This window comes from Pithys albifrons, chromosome 2 (genome assembly GCF_047495875.1).
Source record: "Pithys albifrons albifrons isolate INPA30051 chromosome 2, PitAlb_v1, whole genome shotgun sequence".
Classification (NCBI taxonomy): Eukaryota; Metazoa; Chordata; class Aves; order Passeriformes; family Thamnophilidae; genus Pithys; species Pithys albifrons.
Window position 1 is genome coordinate 35500276 of NC_092459.1, and position 16127 is coordinate 35516402.

The following is a 16127-nucleotide window of genomic DNA, read 5'->3' on the forward strand; positions in this document are numbered from 1 at the left end:
TAAGACTGGAAATTATTACTGGGCTCAGTGAGTCAGCTCTGTTGCATATAGGATAGAGAAACCTGAACAATATTTTTCATATCAAACTTATACCTTCTATCCAAACTACAATAAGATTTACATCAACTCCTATTTGAAACCAGCACCCCTTTATGAAAAATACAAAGTGATGAACAAATCACATTACCACAGCCATTTATTACACTTGTGCCTAAAAATGCTGCATGCTTATTTCTACACTGAACCTTGTTAATGCCTTACTTTAGATGGAAGCCCAACTTTCCATGCAATTACTTTCCATTTTTAAAAGAAAATGAGTAATTCTGAGTCTCACTGCATGGGTAATTTTACAGTTGGCTAACATACACATCCTCATAGTGTAATTGCACTAAAGCTTTTAGAAGAGTGGGTAATAGAACTGAACCTACTATTCCAATATTCTTTTCATTGCTTACGTATACAGCAGTACACAAAAATAAAGTGTATTTACATTTTGTATTCTTTCGCACTGCACCAAAAGGTGTTGACAACTAGTTGAAATAACAAGATGAAATAATTTTTTTCAGATTCATGCCTTTAGTTGGGACTTAATATGCTTGCTCCTTGATTTATAGCTCACATGTGGTTGTATTCAAGCATCATCATAAGTTTAAATGATCCAAGTTGGCCTACATGATTGGTCTTTTGGGAAAATAGGTAAGTTTGCTGAAAAGGTTCAACATATTAACATGACCATAAAGACATATGCAAAATCCCAGCTCTATCATTAAAACCCTTCATGATAACATACTTCTTTAACTGTCACCAAAAAAAACAACAAAAAAACCCCAAATATAAGACACTAAATTCTACTTGAGGAAATAAGTCATCCCACCAGCAGTTACACTGTGACCCTTAGTTCCTTCAAATATTCTGCCTTCTGTACCTCCCAGCATCCCTTCTCAGCTCCAACTCCTTCTGTTCCTCAAAGCATCCATACAACTTACATCCTCCCCATATTTCCCATGGACCATCACTGCAATAATCTCTGTTCTTCTTCATGTATTCTATTTTAATTTGCCTGGTAAAAAACTAAGCAAAAGGGAACATGGCGCCAGAAGTCATTGATAGGTAAATCTGATTGATGCTTGTTCCTGCTGTATAGTGAGCAGGACACTGAGAACTGGAAGAAAGAGATATACTAGTCTGATCACAGACCCACAACACTCCTTGGCTGAGGAGCAGAAAGTCAAGCTTTTCTTACTGAAATCTGAGGCAAACAGGTTATTTGAGAAGATTGCTTCAAGAGTAGTGGGCTCATCCCTAATTCACATCCCTGGAGGAGAAGGCAAACTGTGTTGTACACTATGGCATTTATGGTGTTTGCTGGTGATCACTGGTGAATCGGCTTCAGAGATGATCCATGATATCCTCACAGAAAACTACTTTGCATGTTGATGTTCTAGGAGACAAAGGAGAATAATGTCCAAGAGCAAAGGCCTCCAGATTCAAACAACAGGATGTCTGACTGCAAAGGCTGAGGCACAGAAAAAGTGACTAAATTAATGCATTGATCTAAAGTGGACAACGGAAATAAAGACCTGGACAACACTATTGACAAAGACCAAACATCAGACAGTAAGAGAAAACTATTACTGCTTATTCTTGCATTAAACCATCATCATCATCATCATCGTGGCTAGGCTTCATGAACATAGATTTGGGAAAGGCACTATTTAGTTCTTATTTAACATACATCAGAGTTGACCAAACTGACTATCTGTCACACACCAAAATCTTCATAGATGTCAACACTTGCCAAATATATTCCACACACCACAGAGGCAGTAAGAGAACTCTTAGAAAGGCTCTCGCTGGGGTCTGAACATGTGAAGGGGCCCTGGACATCCCACAGACACTGGTCACACTGGTTTCCCCCTGGCTCCACTCTTTAGCTAGAAATAATCATCACTGTCCTTATCATCACTGTTGTCCCATCCTGCCCTTGTGCAGCACCTCCTTCCTAGAACAACCACCGTACTGCTCACAAAGTACCGCTTGGCTGTCCACTGTGTACATCCAAAGACCCTGAACCAAGTTCACAAACAGCTGAATCGCAGATAAAAAAACCAGCTTCATTAAAGTTCTACACTGTAATTCTGAGCTTACAGGACACTATTTAGCCTCATAAGAACTAATGGGACCAACGTAAACTAACCACAATTGTTAAAGGCAAGAATTTCTCAAATCGTTTCCCATTAGAAATGTAACTGCAACTGCTCCCAAAAGGAAGTATTTTTCCTACAAATAGTTTGGAGAAATTCACACATATTAACAAAATGTTTCATACCTCTGAACCCAGCTGATACAACTTATTTAGATTACTAGAATGATTTTTATTAAAAAAACTCACATAGCAACCCAATGAAAACAAAAAAACAACCATACAAACCAAAAACCCCACTCATGTTTTTTTACTGTACAGGAAAAATTAATTCGTATGCAGGGCTTTCAGGCCTACAAATATGTATTAAGCAGTTGCCATTGAATTGATTTGAAATCCTAATAATTTCTGAGAAGCATACTTTGGTGCTTAAAATATGCATTTAGAAGCAGCACAGAAGGATTAAAAGGCAGTAAAACAAAGAAATGCTAAAGCTGAGACATAACCAATGTTGGTTAAGCAAGTTTGGAAAGTGAAGAATTCAGAGGCATCTAAGAAACTTCTATGAATGAATGCAATAGAGGAACCTTCGATAAATGCAGGTCAGCAAGGGAAAGATGTGTAACTTCCACTGAGGAAAAGTGCTTTAATAAAATCTCTTCAATGGCACTTAGTGTGTCAAAGATTATCAGGAATCCTTTGTATTTCAGAAAAACAAACCAAATGTAACACATACTGATTTCTGTCTTGTAAATGTTTGACATAATTACCATAGAAAGTCTGAAAATTTTAAAGGAGGCTTTTTTGTATATAAAAATGAGTCAACTGTCCCTATATTTATAAAGGAAAGAAAGGTAGACATGATTTTAAGTACTCCTAAGAGTTATCAGGGTAAGAGAAACCCCTGGATAAATACTGGTACTTTCCAAACACTTGTCAACTATGAAAGGCATTTTTATAGTTGAGAGAAAACAGAAGAATCTAAATACTTAATGGAAGAACACAAAATGGCTGCAAACTTTATAGTGTTCCAAAACACAATCCCAATGCTTTCCAACTTCATGCAAACATGGGTTGTACCAAGCCCTTTGCCCAACACAACCTGTGCCTAACTATGGAGTGATGGCCATGATACTCTGACTAAAAGATGGCAACAAATAAAAGCAAATTCCCTCCCTTCAAAAAAAATTTTAACTAAAAGAAATCCATAAATGATGATTTTAATGCTTACTGTTCTAAATTACTGATTCAAACCACCTGAACAATCAAAGATCTGCAGTTCTCATCAAACATCAGCTTTTTACCTGCTTCAGTGATTTGATCAAAACAGAGACACACTGATGTTCAATAAATATTCAATCAGCTTGAAAATAAGGTTGTTAATGAGTTCCAATATGATGTTGTCACATCATTGAAAGAAAATCTGTAGACAGTAACTTCAGAGGCTCAAAAAGATGGGGAAGACTAGGTTCCCTGGCTAAGTTCAGTCAACGGGATGTTAAGTCAAAAGGATGACAGTCAACTCCACGTAACACAGATTTAAATAACTCATCACTTGACAGTGAACTCACCACACTGCTTTAATTTCATGTAGTCAAACAAGTTTGTGTCAATTCTTTAATTCCTCCACTTTAAAAATCAAAATGAAGAAAAATCAATTTGTCTTAAGACACAATCATATCAGTGTATTCCAGAAAGTTTTCCTTTAGAGAGTTAAAGAACTAAGTAGGAATGACACTTCTTAACATGTTAGGACTGGTTGGTCGTAAGTAGCTGTTTCTATTGTGAAAATGTTATTTCTTTTATGAAATTGTGACTTACAGCTATATGAAGTACTAAGAAAATTATTTTAATCAAAATTATTTCTAAAATTAAATGTAACTGTCATACCAGACTGGGAAGCAAAACATGCTACTAATATACACCCATTTAATTGTGTTAGATTATGTTTTATACTAAGGATTTTAACACTTGAATGCAAATCAGGTTTAGAAGGTTAACCTGTATATAGAAATTAATATGTTAATAGAAAATTGCTTTTTCCAAAAGTGCCTTTGAACTTCAAGCTAATGGAATGTTTATATTGGGTTTCTTTGGTAATTACTGGGCTAAACGTCTTCTCCTCTTGCACTTTCATTCAGCTTTATACCTCCAGATTCATTAAACATCATTTCACAACTATACTAATAGCTTTTCTCAATATTTCATTAGGCAAGGAGAAAAATATGAGGACACTTTATTCATAACTAACATCATTTACATATTAAAGCTATTAATATTTGATAAATGAAGTTTAGATTCCAGTCAAACCCCCACATTTATAACAATTAGAATATAGCAGCCACAGAATTACTCACTGGTCTTTCCTCTCCCCCTTCATCACATTACTGCAAGAAGCATAAACCTATTCTTGGTCACTTCTGTTTGTATTTATCCTTTCACTCAATATCATGATCTGGAACTAGAAACTCCACTACTTGGGTCTGATGCAACACCAAAAAACTAAATGGCTTCATATTGCTGGCTAATGTGTATATTATCCCAACTGGACTAACTGTGTATGCCTTTGATTCTAAACTCTACTTTTGGCAAATTAAAGTAACTGTTGAAAAGTTACATACTCCTACCTTTGTGACAAGTAAATCTCGTGACAACAGAGCTATAGCACCCATGGTCAAAGGAACTGGTGATGGTCCATGGTTGCTATTTAAGATATTAGATTTATATTTGTATTGATTATTTTGTAGTTGTCATTTTATCACTATCTACTATTTACAATCTCATTAAGTGTGTGTTGTGTAAGTCTTCTGAAAAATTAACACAATAATAGAAACAATCAAGATACTCTTGTCTTCTGTTGCTGTATTTCACCCTCTTCAGTTCACTTCATATCACTAACTCAAACTAAGGGGGCCTCAGTGTGTACCAACAGTGTAAACTGTCACCAGGAACTATTGCATTAACACCTTCAGATGAAATTTTCTTTCCAATTAAGCTTCACAACTCCTTAAAGCCTTAAGTTGAAATTAATACAATGGAAAAGATCATGTCTATAAAATTCTTCCTCGGCCAAATATTGTTAATTTTCACCTGTCTAGAAACACAGATAAACAGACCCAGAGGTAAGAACTATACAGCTTAAAACTGTCCAGAAAGACTGATGAGAGTTAGGCTAAATTAGAGTTTCACCCTCATTTCCCAAAGACCCTACAAAATATGGACTGAAATCAATCTTCCTTTGTTTGCATCCACCTTTTTGCCCAAAACAATCAGTCACTTCCCCTTGCGTAATCAGGAAATCCTTCTCTTCTTGAAGATTTCAACACACCCCTTGCTAAAAACTGCAAGAGTTAGCTTGGCACTAAGTCCAAAAGTTATGTTTACCAATGAAGACTGTTGTGAAATCCAGTCTAACTTAGGCACAACGATGACATGGGTGCTCTAGGTGCTTAATAAAGCATCTCTCCAAAAAGCACCCATTTCCCATGTGGCAAACAGAAACAGATCTGAAGCTTTGCATGTATTTAAATAGGTAATTTAGGAGGGGACTCCCTATTCACTGAATATATATAGCACTTAGGCACTTGCAAGACAAGTTCCCTTACAAGTTTATACATATTCTGTATGTTTTCAGGTTCAAACACTCTTCTTGAAGTCATTACATTACTACATATGTGAAAAATTCAAACATTCCTAAATAAGAACATTTGAGATCCCTAATGCTGCTATTTTCTGCTGTTCTTTCAGACCCCACCAGGTATTTAGATATCTAACAGAAATGCAACACTTGCAACAACAAGCCACAGTGTGGACTTTGAAAGGCAGGAACAATTTTAATTGTTTTATTTATGAGATTATCTGTATTGTCTTCAGTCAGCACTAACTAAAATTTAGAAAACAAAATAGAAAAACATTTGGACAACTGTATAGGTAGGTATCATGACAATGCTCAGATTATGCTTTTTGTGTGTACAAACAATAACCTTTTAATTCTATAGTTGATAACACTTCAAATTTTAAATGTTAATATCCTCTTTCAATTTTAAGTTTCACATGACTATCCAAATTCATCTCCAGGGAGCTGTTTAGGACATTGGTTCTTAATTCACAGCTAGAGAAGTGGCTGACAGAGGATGAAGCAATGAGTCTGAAGTGAACTGTTGGAACAACCAAGACAACAGAGAAGCACTCCTGGCCTGCTCCTTTACTGTTTTTTTTCTTTTAGTCTCCCAAAGCAATGCTTATTATTCTTCTCCTTTGTCCCAGCAACACAACAAATCTTCAAAAGACTCTTAGGGAGATCATCTGCCTTCTAATCTTCCTTTCACACTTTTACTGTGAAAAAAGCCTTGGTCGTATGAAGCCAGTGATATTGCAAGAAACATCAATTTTCAATGTATGAAGTGCTAAGTGTAGTTGCTTCACTGCAGGACTTGTTTTATAAGCCTTACTGTTTATGTCTTTCCATGTTCAAAGCATTGTACATACCAATCAAAACCTTTTGTCATTTTTCAAACCTAAGGGCACCAATCCCACTGCACCTTTTGTCCTTTAATTTTTACTACCTCTGTCCCAACTCAAGCTTAAGTGTAGTTATCACTTTGAATTTAGACCAGAGAGAGAAGGAAGTCAGTCTCTCAGAGAACTTATTCCTTTGGGGGTAGTTAGTTTGTGACCAAAGGCTCCTAGAAATCCCCCAAAAGTTGGGTTGGAGCAGCAGGAAGCATTCAGTGCTTGAAGTCTGACAGCAGAAGCATCCCTGGTGTAACAAAAGAATCTCCCGAACTGAGCAGCAGTTCTCTTGGCTGACTCACTACAATAACTCAATTTGGAAGTTGGGTAATTTATCAGTATTTGCAGAAGCTACAACCTGCAAATTTAAGGCTTAATCATAACATTGGTTTTGTTGACATTTTTTGTAAGCTATGATAATAATCAGTATACGAGGAGTAACATTGCAGCAAACCACCTCAGAGTCCAGGAAGATTAATGGAAACTACCAACCCTAAGAAAGAAGATGCAAAAATATATTCCAAAATGCTTCTTGATAAATGCCAATCTTAAAAAAAAGAATGAAGCTTTACATCAAAAGGCAATCAGAAGGCCAGAGCTTTAAGCTAATGTGAATGTAAGAAGAAATGTACAAGTACTAAGCAAGAAATTGCAGCATGCTGGTCTCAGATACAGACTAATTTCTCTTTATAATTCCAGAGCTAAAAAGCCCCCAGAGCTGAACAGATATGCATGAAAGATGATTCAGAGAATTGCCAGCAGGGCTTTTTTCTACATGTTGCCAAATGTATGTTACACAAAATTGTCATTAACGGCCAGCTTATTCCATTTTACAGGGCTACAAATCTCCTTGAATTAAATATTCATGGGTCTTGCTTGGAATGCTGAATCCTGTGGCATTTTGTAAGACACAACAGAAATTAGCCTTTTCAACCATATATTCTAATATATAAATTATAAAATGATGAGTTTTAATCATATTAAATTCATTATTAGCTGTGGACATTAAAATCGGAAATCACATATTTTATATCCTTAGTTTCACAAGAAAACATTCATACAACATGGAGTAAGTCCAACCAGTAGAACTCATCATGTGCTTTTCAGTGTTTTTATTTGGCAAGTAGCAAGCTGATGTGCTTGGAGATGAAAAGCAAAGTGGGAAAAAATGTATATTGAAAAAATCAGTACGTATTTTCTCTTTCAAGTCTGCTACATGACTAAGACAACTTAAAACTGCATTTTCTAGAGGATAATTTGGATAATGAGCAGGGAAATATTGTCCTCTAAGAAGAAAAAAAATAGCATTCCTAAGGAGAAAATGAAAGGATCCTACCCACACTTTGTGAGAAATTAATCGTTGTAGTTCTGACTTAGGAACAAGCAAGTCAGTGGCTCTGGGTAAGAATCGATTAAGTTGAACAGGGTAGCTATTTGCTGAGCACTGTAAGTAAAGGGAAAAGAAATGTAGGTTTCATTTTAAAAACAGTACTCAAAAAACTCCTGTTACTGTGAAACTAGTTGTTATCCTTAGAAAGGACATTCTCCCATTTACACCAGTGGTTCTGATTTTGGCTGATAATATTGCCTTGTAACCAATTTGAAAACACAACCAAACAATAGCTTCTGCCTAATCACAATTTTTATCCCTTCTACAGAGCATGACCCCACAAATGCCAATCAGACATGCACCACAAGGTCTCTGGTTTGAATACTGGGATTGAGCAACCCATGAAGAACCTCTTCCACCTTCTCTGCTGCTGGCAGAGAGTTTTCATTCTGTTACTGGTGAAAGGGTTACAGACAGACTTTCTTCTCCTTTCCCTTTTCTTAAATGTTTCTTCTTTAATTATACCAAGTGTTGAAATGTTAATGTAGCTATGCTTTGTGCAGGAAAGCAGCTGAAGGGCCAAAGAATTAGGGGAGGGGGTAAGAGACAATTACCTTCGCAAAAACAAATGTCACCAAGTTTAGCTGCTATGTAACAGTTTAACATTGTAACAGGCAGGAACAGTGGTTAAGCACAGTTTTTCCATAAACAAATATAAAATGTATCAAAAAACCCAGAGTTATACTTCTTAAGAAAGAGAACTGCAACTCATGGGGTAAATTCACCAGCATCCATCAAGTGAATTGAAATGCCTGATGTGCAATCACTGGAAAATTCTGGAAGAAGAAAGCAGACAAAACTAAGCCAATTCAGGAGATTTTTTTTTCAAATCTGATATCCCTTTGAAAGGTTTTACAACTTACTTAGTTTCCTATGTATCCTTTTTGCCAATGTCACAAAAAGATAACAGTCCATTCTTTAACCCTAGAACATAAAGGTTTTTATCTCTGTCACAACTGCGAATCACATAAGGAAAAAAGTAACATCATTCAAGCAAGAATCCGTGATGATGTTCAGAAGATACTTTACAAATCTCTACCCAGCTCCAAGATAAGGTGAGTTTATAATTTCGATGTAAGTATTAAGAAAACGCTGGGATGATGGCATGCTGGTATGAACTCTGAGCTAATAAACTAGATTACTGTCATGCTCCGTCCTACTTGTGAAACAACTTCAATAGAACCCTTCAAAAACTTTCTTATAGCAGAGTGAGGGGAGACATACAGACATGGCAGCAAAGTCAACAAGTCCACCAGTCATGAAATAAGGAGGTACTCCAAAAAGTCAGAGAGCTACACCTCCTCTCTTGACACCAAGAACAGTTTAAGTACTGTGCTCATTTTATGACCCATCTTTTAAAAACCTTTTCTGTTGTATCCTCAGCAGAAGGAGAACGTGACTTTTATAAACCAAAATAATTCAATAAGCTACAATTTGTTGAAATTAAATAATTCTAAAATCAGGGCAAATAACATGAATCTTAAGAGTTAGCAGGTGGGGAGTCAGTGGTACTGGTTTTGGGAGAAAGACATAGAAATTCAGTTCAAGCAGAAACCAAAGACATCTTGGCTAAAATAAAGGTGTAACAACTATTGTAGTGGAAGTTGAAGGAAGATATTAGATAACACACCATTCCTCATTTACCAAAATACTAAAAAAGGTGGACCAAAGTTTTAGCTGCATTAAATAGACAATACTTAGGTTATTAGGCTTCTGAGAATATTTTCCCCTTCAGCTATACACGTGAATTTGTCCTTTCAGAATATGTGAAATTTCAGGGAAAAGCACTGAAAGCCCTGAGTTTCAAAAGGGGTATCAGCTCAGATCCTGACAACTGTTTTTAACTGGTGCAAACAGACATATTACAGAATAAATAAAATGCTCCAAGAAGGTACCACAAAGGATCAAAAGTTTCAGATTCCCACTCACAACTGGGGATAAAAAAGAAAGACCTTTAAAAAACCAAAACCACTCTAGGATACTAAAACCTAATTAGAGCAGAAGAGTGGTTTACAAAGGGAATAACAGTCAGCTGTTCATTAGGAAGAGAAGGAAACCAATTTTGTCTTAGGAGTGGCATAAGAATATTGAGTGGTGTTTAATTCACTGGATCCCTCCTCCCCAGCTCCCTTTGTACAGGACAGAATAGGTCACACAGTGGTGCTCGACAACATTTTTTTCCCTAACTCCTTCTATTGCAGCACCTGGGCATCATACCCATCTGCATTTGTATGGCCAGACTTGGCGAACGCAGATTTGGGAAGAGCTCTCCCCACGTGGGTGTGCCCTTCCAGCCTGCACAGTGGATTTTTTAGGTGAGGCACAGTGTGCGCAGAACTGGCCCCACCGTTTAAGTCCTGAGGTCCATCCGCCACAGCCGAGCGAGCTTGGACAGTGACAGGGAAGTCCTCGGGACTGTCACAGCACCCGGTACTAACCGGGGCTGACCCTGCTGAGCATCCGAAGTCTGATGGGATGGGATGGCAGGGAGGCATTGAACTGCCAGGGGATGGTCCCCACTGAGACTCGAACTCAGGTCCTTGGGATTCAGAGTCCGGAGTGCTCTCCTTTACACCATGGGACTGCCCCCACCTTAAATACAGATTTAAGCAAGTGCAATCTTGCAGAAGAGAATGGTAACCACATGTGACCACAGTCAGAAATGTAGGAGTGCAGTTAAAAGCTGCCTGCAGGTGACCATGGCACTGCCCTAACAGTTACTAAAGAAACTCTGCTTTATCAATAGCTACCAACATTTTCATGTCTCAAAAATACGTTTTTCATGCTAAGAAAAATAGATTTTGTAATTTACCCCTAAGCCAATAACTAATTCTTAAAACAGCGAGCTACATCGTAACTTGATTTACAATTTTACTGCTATTCAAAATTCCACTCCAGTACAAGCAAGTTCTCTCAGTATAAAGCCATTAGCTATGCAGCTAAACATAACCTTTTTTGAAAACCAGCAGAATTCTACTTTAGTTCTTTAATAGCTGTAGGCTTTTTTCAGCAACCAAAATGTATCCAAACAGGACTATATACCCAATTAAAATCAAGCTGGAACATCAGTTCTAGTAAAAAAAATATTATTAAAGAAACATCACCTTCTGCATGATAAAAATTTTAATAACTTTTTCCCTCTTCGCTTTTTTCCTGGCCAGTCACCATTAATATTCCTAGGAAATTAATTCATATATGTTTGCAGTGAGACACTACAGAGTTTCAGAAGTAATGCGATAACACCCACCAAATTTGATATAGGACAGAACTCTACTTCTTTTGAAGGCCTAGCAAAATATGCAAGCAAATGTCATGGAAACAGAAGCTCTCTCCATAGTAACATCATCCGTGGTACTGTAGCTAACCACTGTAATTTCTAACATGCTCCAAGGCAGGTATTAGCTTAAATCCAGTTTTCATTTAGTATTTCTTCCGTAACATTCCATATATCCAGTAGCTGTGAAGAGTTATTAGACATTAATGGTTTACAAGCATACAGTATCAAAGCCCAAGTCAAACATAAGTGTACGGGCGAACTAATTAACTGTGATAAAGCAAGTCTGAGTAATTCTGTCTTTTGAAAAAAAGCCAAGAGACTGATGACACCATAAAAAATCATTACAATAGAGCTGGTTTCCATTATACTCTCTGACTTCATGCAACAACTGTCAGATGTGCAATAGCATCTCATGTGAAACATACAGATCCTACAGAATAAAAAGACACAATTCATAATTATGCCTAAGCAACCCTTGTCACCTGCCATTATACAGAATTTTAAATTTTTTATCAACGAACCCAGCAACCAAAAATCTCAAAACCAGATGAACAAAGACTCCTACTAGCATTGTAGCTGCTCTCCGTGGAGACAGACCAACCCAGTCCATGGCAATCAGAGCCATGGGAATTATTTTCAATGAGCAATTTATTTGACAAATTAGGTCCTGTTTGTGAGCTATCTTTATGCAGTTCATGACTGACAAAAAAAACCCCACCTGATTTATTCTACAACAACGCTTGCTAGACTATTTTCTGATCTGATGACCAGTGCTAGGTTTCACTTCCCTGACTGTTTCTAGATACAAGGCACAAGGTACTATTACCTGTCCCACCCAGAAACTGAAAAGAGTCAGCACTGCAAAATGTGTACAAAAATACATTAACCATGACATTTTTGCAAGCAAAATGCCAGGTCTTGCATAAACAGCTACTGCAAGCTTAGAAAATACAGCTTATCTTGCAGAAGTCTTTTAAAATGTGAAAAAAACAATCAGAAAAACAACTTACTTGGTTGTTCTGGTTCATATGCAAATTATAAAAAGTTGCACTCGTTCTTTACTGGTTCAACTATTTTAACAAAATGTAAAGTCTAAACTAAATCCTGTAACAGTGAAGAAAGCATCATGACTGTATTACTTAAGTCGTCTGAAAATAAAAGAAACCTTTTCAATATCCGTTATCTGAAACATTACATAGAAAATCTTCAGGTGTGCTCTTATACTTAATCAATAGAAGGAAGAGGTATATTTTTCTACAGTCTTCATACACTGATATAGTCCTTCGCTCTGTATTTTGGAGAGAAGTGCTGATTCTACTCAAAAAATCAAACATCAAAAGCATGTTAGTGCTCTGAAAAAAGCAGCATTGAAGGTTTCAGAAATGCAACATACCTGATAGAGTACATTATATACACGTGTATTTGTCTAACAAAGCAGTAACACTTCCTTTGTCTACTGGTCTTTGAGCCAAGGGGGGAGGGAAAAACCCTCGAAAACCAAATCTGATTTTGCTTTGCTTGACTTGAGCAGATGCTAAGACAGCTGCAAAGAAGTATGCTGGCTGAAAACTGGCAGATACTGACCTCTGCCATTCTCTTCTCCAACTAAACGTACATTTTCCTCACCATCATATGCATCAGACATTTTACAGAACGGATCTGTATGGAAAACTGGAACTTTGTATTTTATATATAAAGGCAAAAGGAACAACCTTGAAATTCTTGTTTTGTTAATCACATGGCAAACTTTTTTTTGGACCTGTTCTGAGCTCATCCTATGATCACAGTGGATGCTGTGATCAGCTTACATTTGTTAAACAGCTGAAAGTTTCCAAAACTATTTAGAATTAACTTTAATTCTGCAATGGTTCCTTTTGCTCATTACCAGCAGAACAAGCTATATTTTCCCTTAACAATGGCAACATCAATTCACTGTCTGACAAGTCCCAAAGACATACATTTTAATTGCTCTCATAAGTTAAAACTTCTCTCTAGAGAATCTTGTGTTGCATAAAACACGTTTCATTTCAGTGCTTGAATGAATATACAGATACAGGATTTCTTGGGATTTCTAGCGAAACAGCTCAAACTTGTCAAAACTTTCAGATAGGATGTAACAAGTGTACTAACTGTTTCTTTAATGAACAATTCAAAGTGTACAGAACATCTGCAATTTGGAAATCTGGGATATTTCCAACTAAGACTCCTAATAGTTATCCCCTTTTGAAATGAAACAGCAGACATGTCATAGTTGTACCTTCCTCTGTTTCACTGAAAAGCTTCTAGAGCAAAATGGAAAAAATGGGAATTTAATTTCAGAAACAGAAATAGCAGCCTTAAAAGAAAAAGAGCTTCTACCTTAGCAATATCTGCACTAATTACACAAGAAATTTTCATCAGGTTTCTGATCTCTGACTTCTACGGTTATGGCATGAAGTCCAGCCCTGCCCTTTCAACTGTACTTAATAGAGTATAACCTGCAGGATACAATCACATCTAAATTATTCAGCACACATGAATAAGACAATGAAGTTTTCTTAAAAGCAATTTATAGCTTTCATATAAAGCTCAAGACTTGCATAGTTAATGGGTTTGGGTCACTATTTTGGGAACCTCAAAGGCTACGAGAGCTGATGAATGGAATTGGGACTACAATCACAATAGAAACTAAAGTTACTGTCAGTCAAAACGAGATTGGATTATCACAACTGTGTTCTGTTGTACTTCTTCAGTACATAACACTCTTCTGGAGCCTTGCAGAGCTACTGTTTCACACAGTACTGTGCCTATGAAATGCTGTCACCAAAGACAGTTACCTTCAAAGATTTATCTAATAATACCACCTAATATAAATATTTTTAAAACTACAAAATTCAGTTAATCTTTTGTTATATTTATCATTCATTTTCAAATTCACTGATTTTAATAAGTGACCCAGTAAACATTTCAAATTATGAATAACAGAGCAATGTAGAGTAAACTATTCTGCTTTTTAAAGACTGTCTTTAACTGTTTTGACCATCCAGACACCACAATGTAAGTTCTGATACTCCTCTGAAAGCCACCCTGCTTTCTGACATCTCAGGTACATATGTCATTTTCCTGAAATGCTGCTTACACTAAAAGATCAGGATGAAGATCTAGCAAATATTGTGCCTTATCCAGATATCCCTATTTTTCTTTACTACTATCCTCCTGACTAATTAAAAAATATGAATATTACATGAAGGATCTTCATGGAAACTTAAAGAGATCAACTGGCTCTCTTGTTCTGGCATGTACAGAAGACAGTACTGGGAGAAAATAATCACAACAGAGTCCTTCCAGACATTTTGCTAAATCTTTTCAGTTTGATATAGAGTATAGAGAAATCATATGAGATACTCTTGTTTATGGACATCTATTCCGGGATGTGAAGAAAAGAGAGTGTTGACAAAATACTTTTCACTACATTGTCCAGTTTCCAGGTGACTCCTGATCTAACAACTTCTCAATCCTAGAATGATTACCTTAAATTCATGATGAGTTGAAACATTGCCATAAAGACAAATGACCATTTCATTAGCTTATGTTAAGCATCAAGAGCTGCATTAACCATGCAGATGATTCAGTAAAGAGTTCTCACTGATTCAAAGCAGAACCTCTCCTAAATTTCCCTATGCAGCCATAAAAGAGATTTGTTTTTTCAAAAATGAAGGCACAAGACATAATATAAGTTGATATGGTTTGTGGAATAGAGACTCTTTTAAAAGCGGGTACATTTTGCAGAAGTTGAATGATTGCATTGGTAGTCTCACATGAAATCACATTTGCAGTATATATTCCTAACATTAATCTATTTATTTTAGTTAGAAGGTATGTGCAATCTGACATAGTTAGAAGCACAACAGCAAGTGCACCCATCAAGCTCCCTGACATCCAGCTTTGAGACAAAGAAGCAATGCAAAAATTGTATTTGAAAGCCTTTATGAATGATAATTCTACATCTTTAACTTCCCAACATTTACAACAATAGCATCCAGAGAAAAGCCCTTTTTTTCTTCTCCTAAACAAGACATGTGCAGACACCACCATATTAATGTCAACTGACAATCCTGAGGATGACTAGTACACATAATGTAAGAAAGATTCTCTTAATGCCGCTGGCAGGCAGAATGATTAAACTGCGCAACAGAAGCTCAAGAACCTATTTAAATAGGGCCCCTAAATGCAGTTCATTGCCTGAGAAATCAGAGAATGTCAGGCAGTGTAGGCCATTAGCAAACAAATGAGATAACATACCAATTAGAACTAACACTCTCCTTAAGTAATCAGACTCAAGGCACTGACTGTCTACTCAGGCAGACATAAAAGGGAAGTCAGGTTAAACAATTTTGGCAAATAGCAAGTAACTTTGCATCTCAATCTAAATGTACCAGAAGACCAACAGCAGAAAGTTAAACAAGAACTGCTGCACCCCAGTCTTACTATATTAGGAGCTAAAAATGACTCATAAAGGCTGAGGGGACACTTTTTTTTGGCCATTGTTTTTCAACTGTGAATATTGGGAGTTTGTACCTGTAAGAATTGTTCAAATTTCGTGGGGTATGAATTATCTCATGTTCATGGAAAGTAAGTGGAAATCATTTAGATCTACTATGTTCAAAAAATCATGGAATATTTATCTAGGAGTCTAACAATTTAATTAAATGAGCTGTAATTAAGTTAATTAGACCTTATTTACTGGTATTTAAGTTAGTATTTCTGCTGGTTCTTTTTTAACTTTCTATTTTCCTGATTTCAAAAAAAAAATAGCAGAAAACAAA

The 16127-nt window shown here is 36.5% G+C and overlaps 1 protein-coding gene across 1 annotated transcript in view; it reads right to left on the minus strand.

The window, feature by feature from the left end:
* Positions 1-16127, minus strand: part of RNGTT (RNA guanylyltransferase and 5'-phosphatase) — a 186833-nt gene that overhangs the window by 72699 nt on the left and 98007 nt on the right. The gene's annotated exons all lie outside the window — the stretch shown is intronic.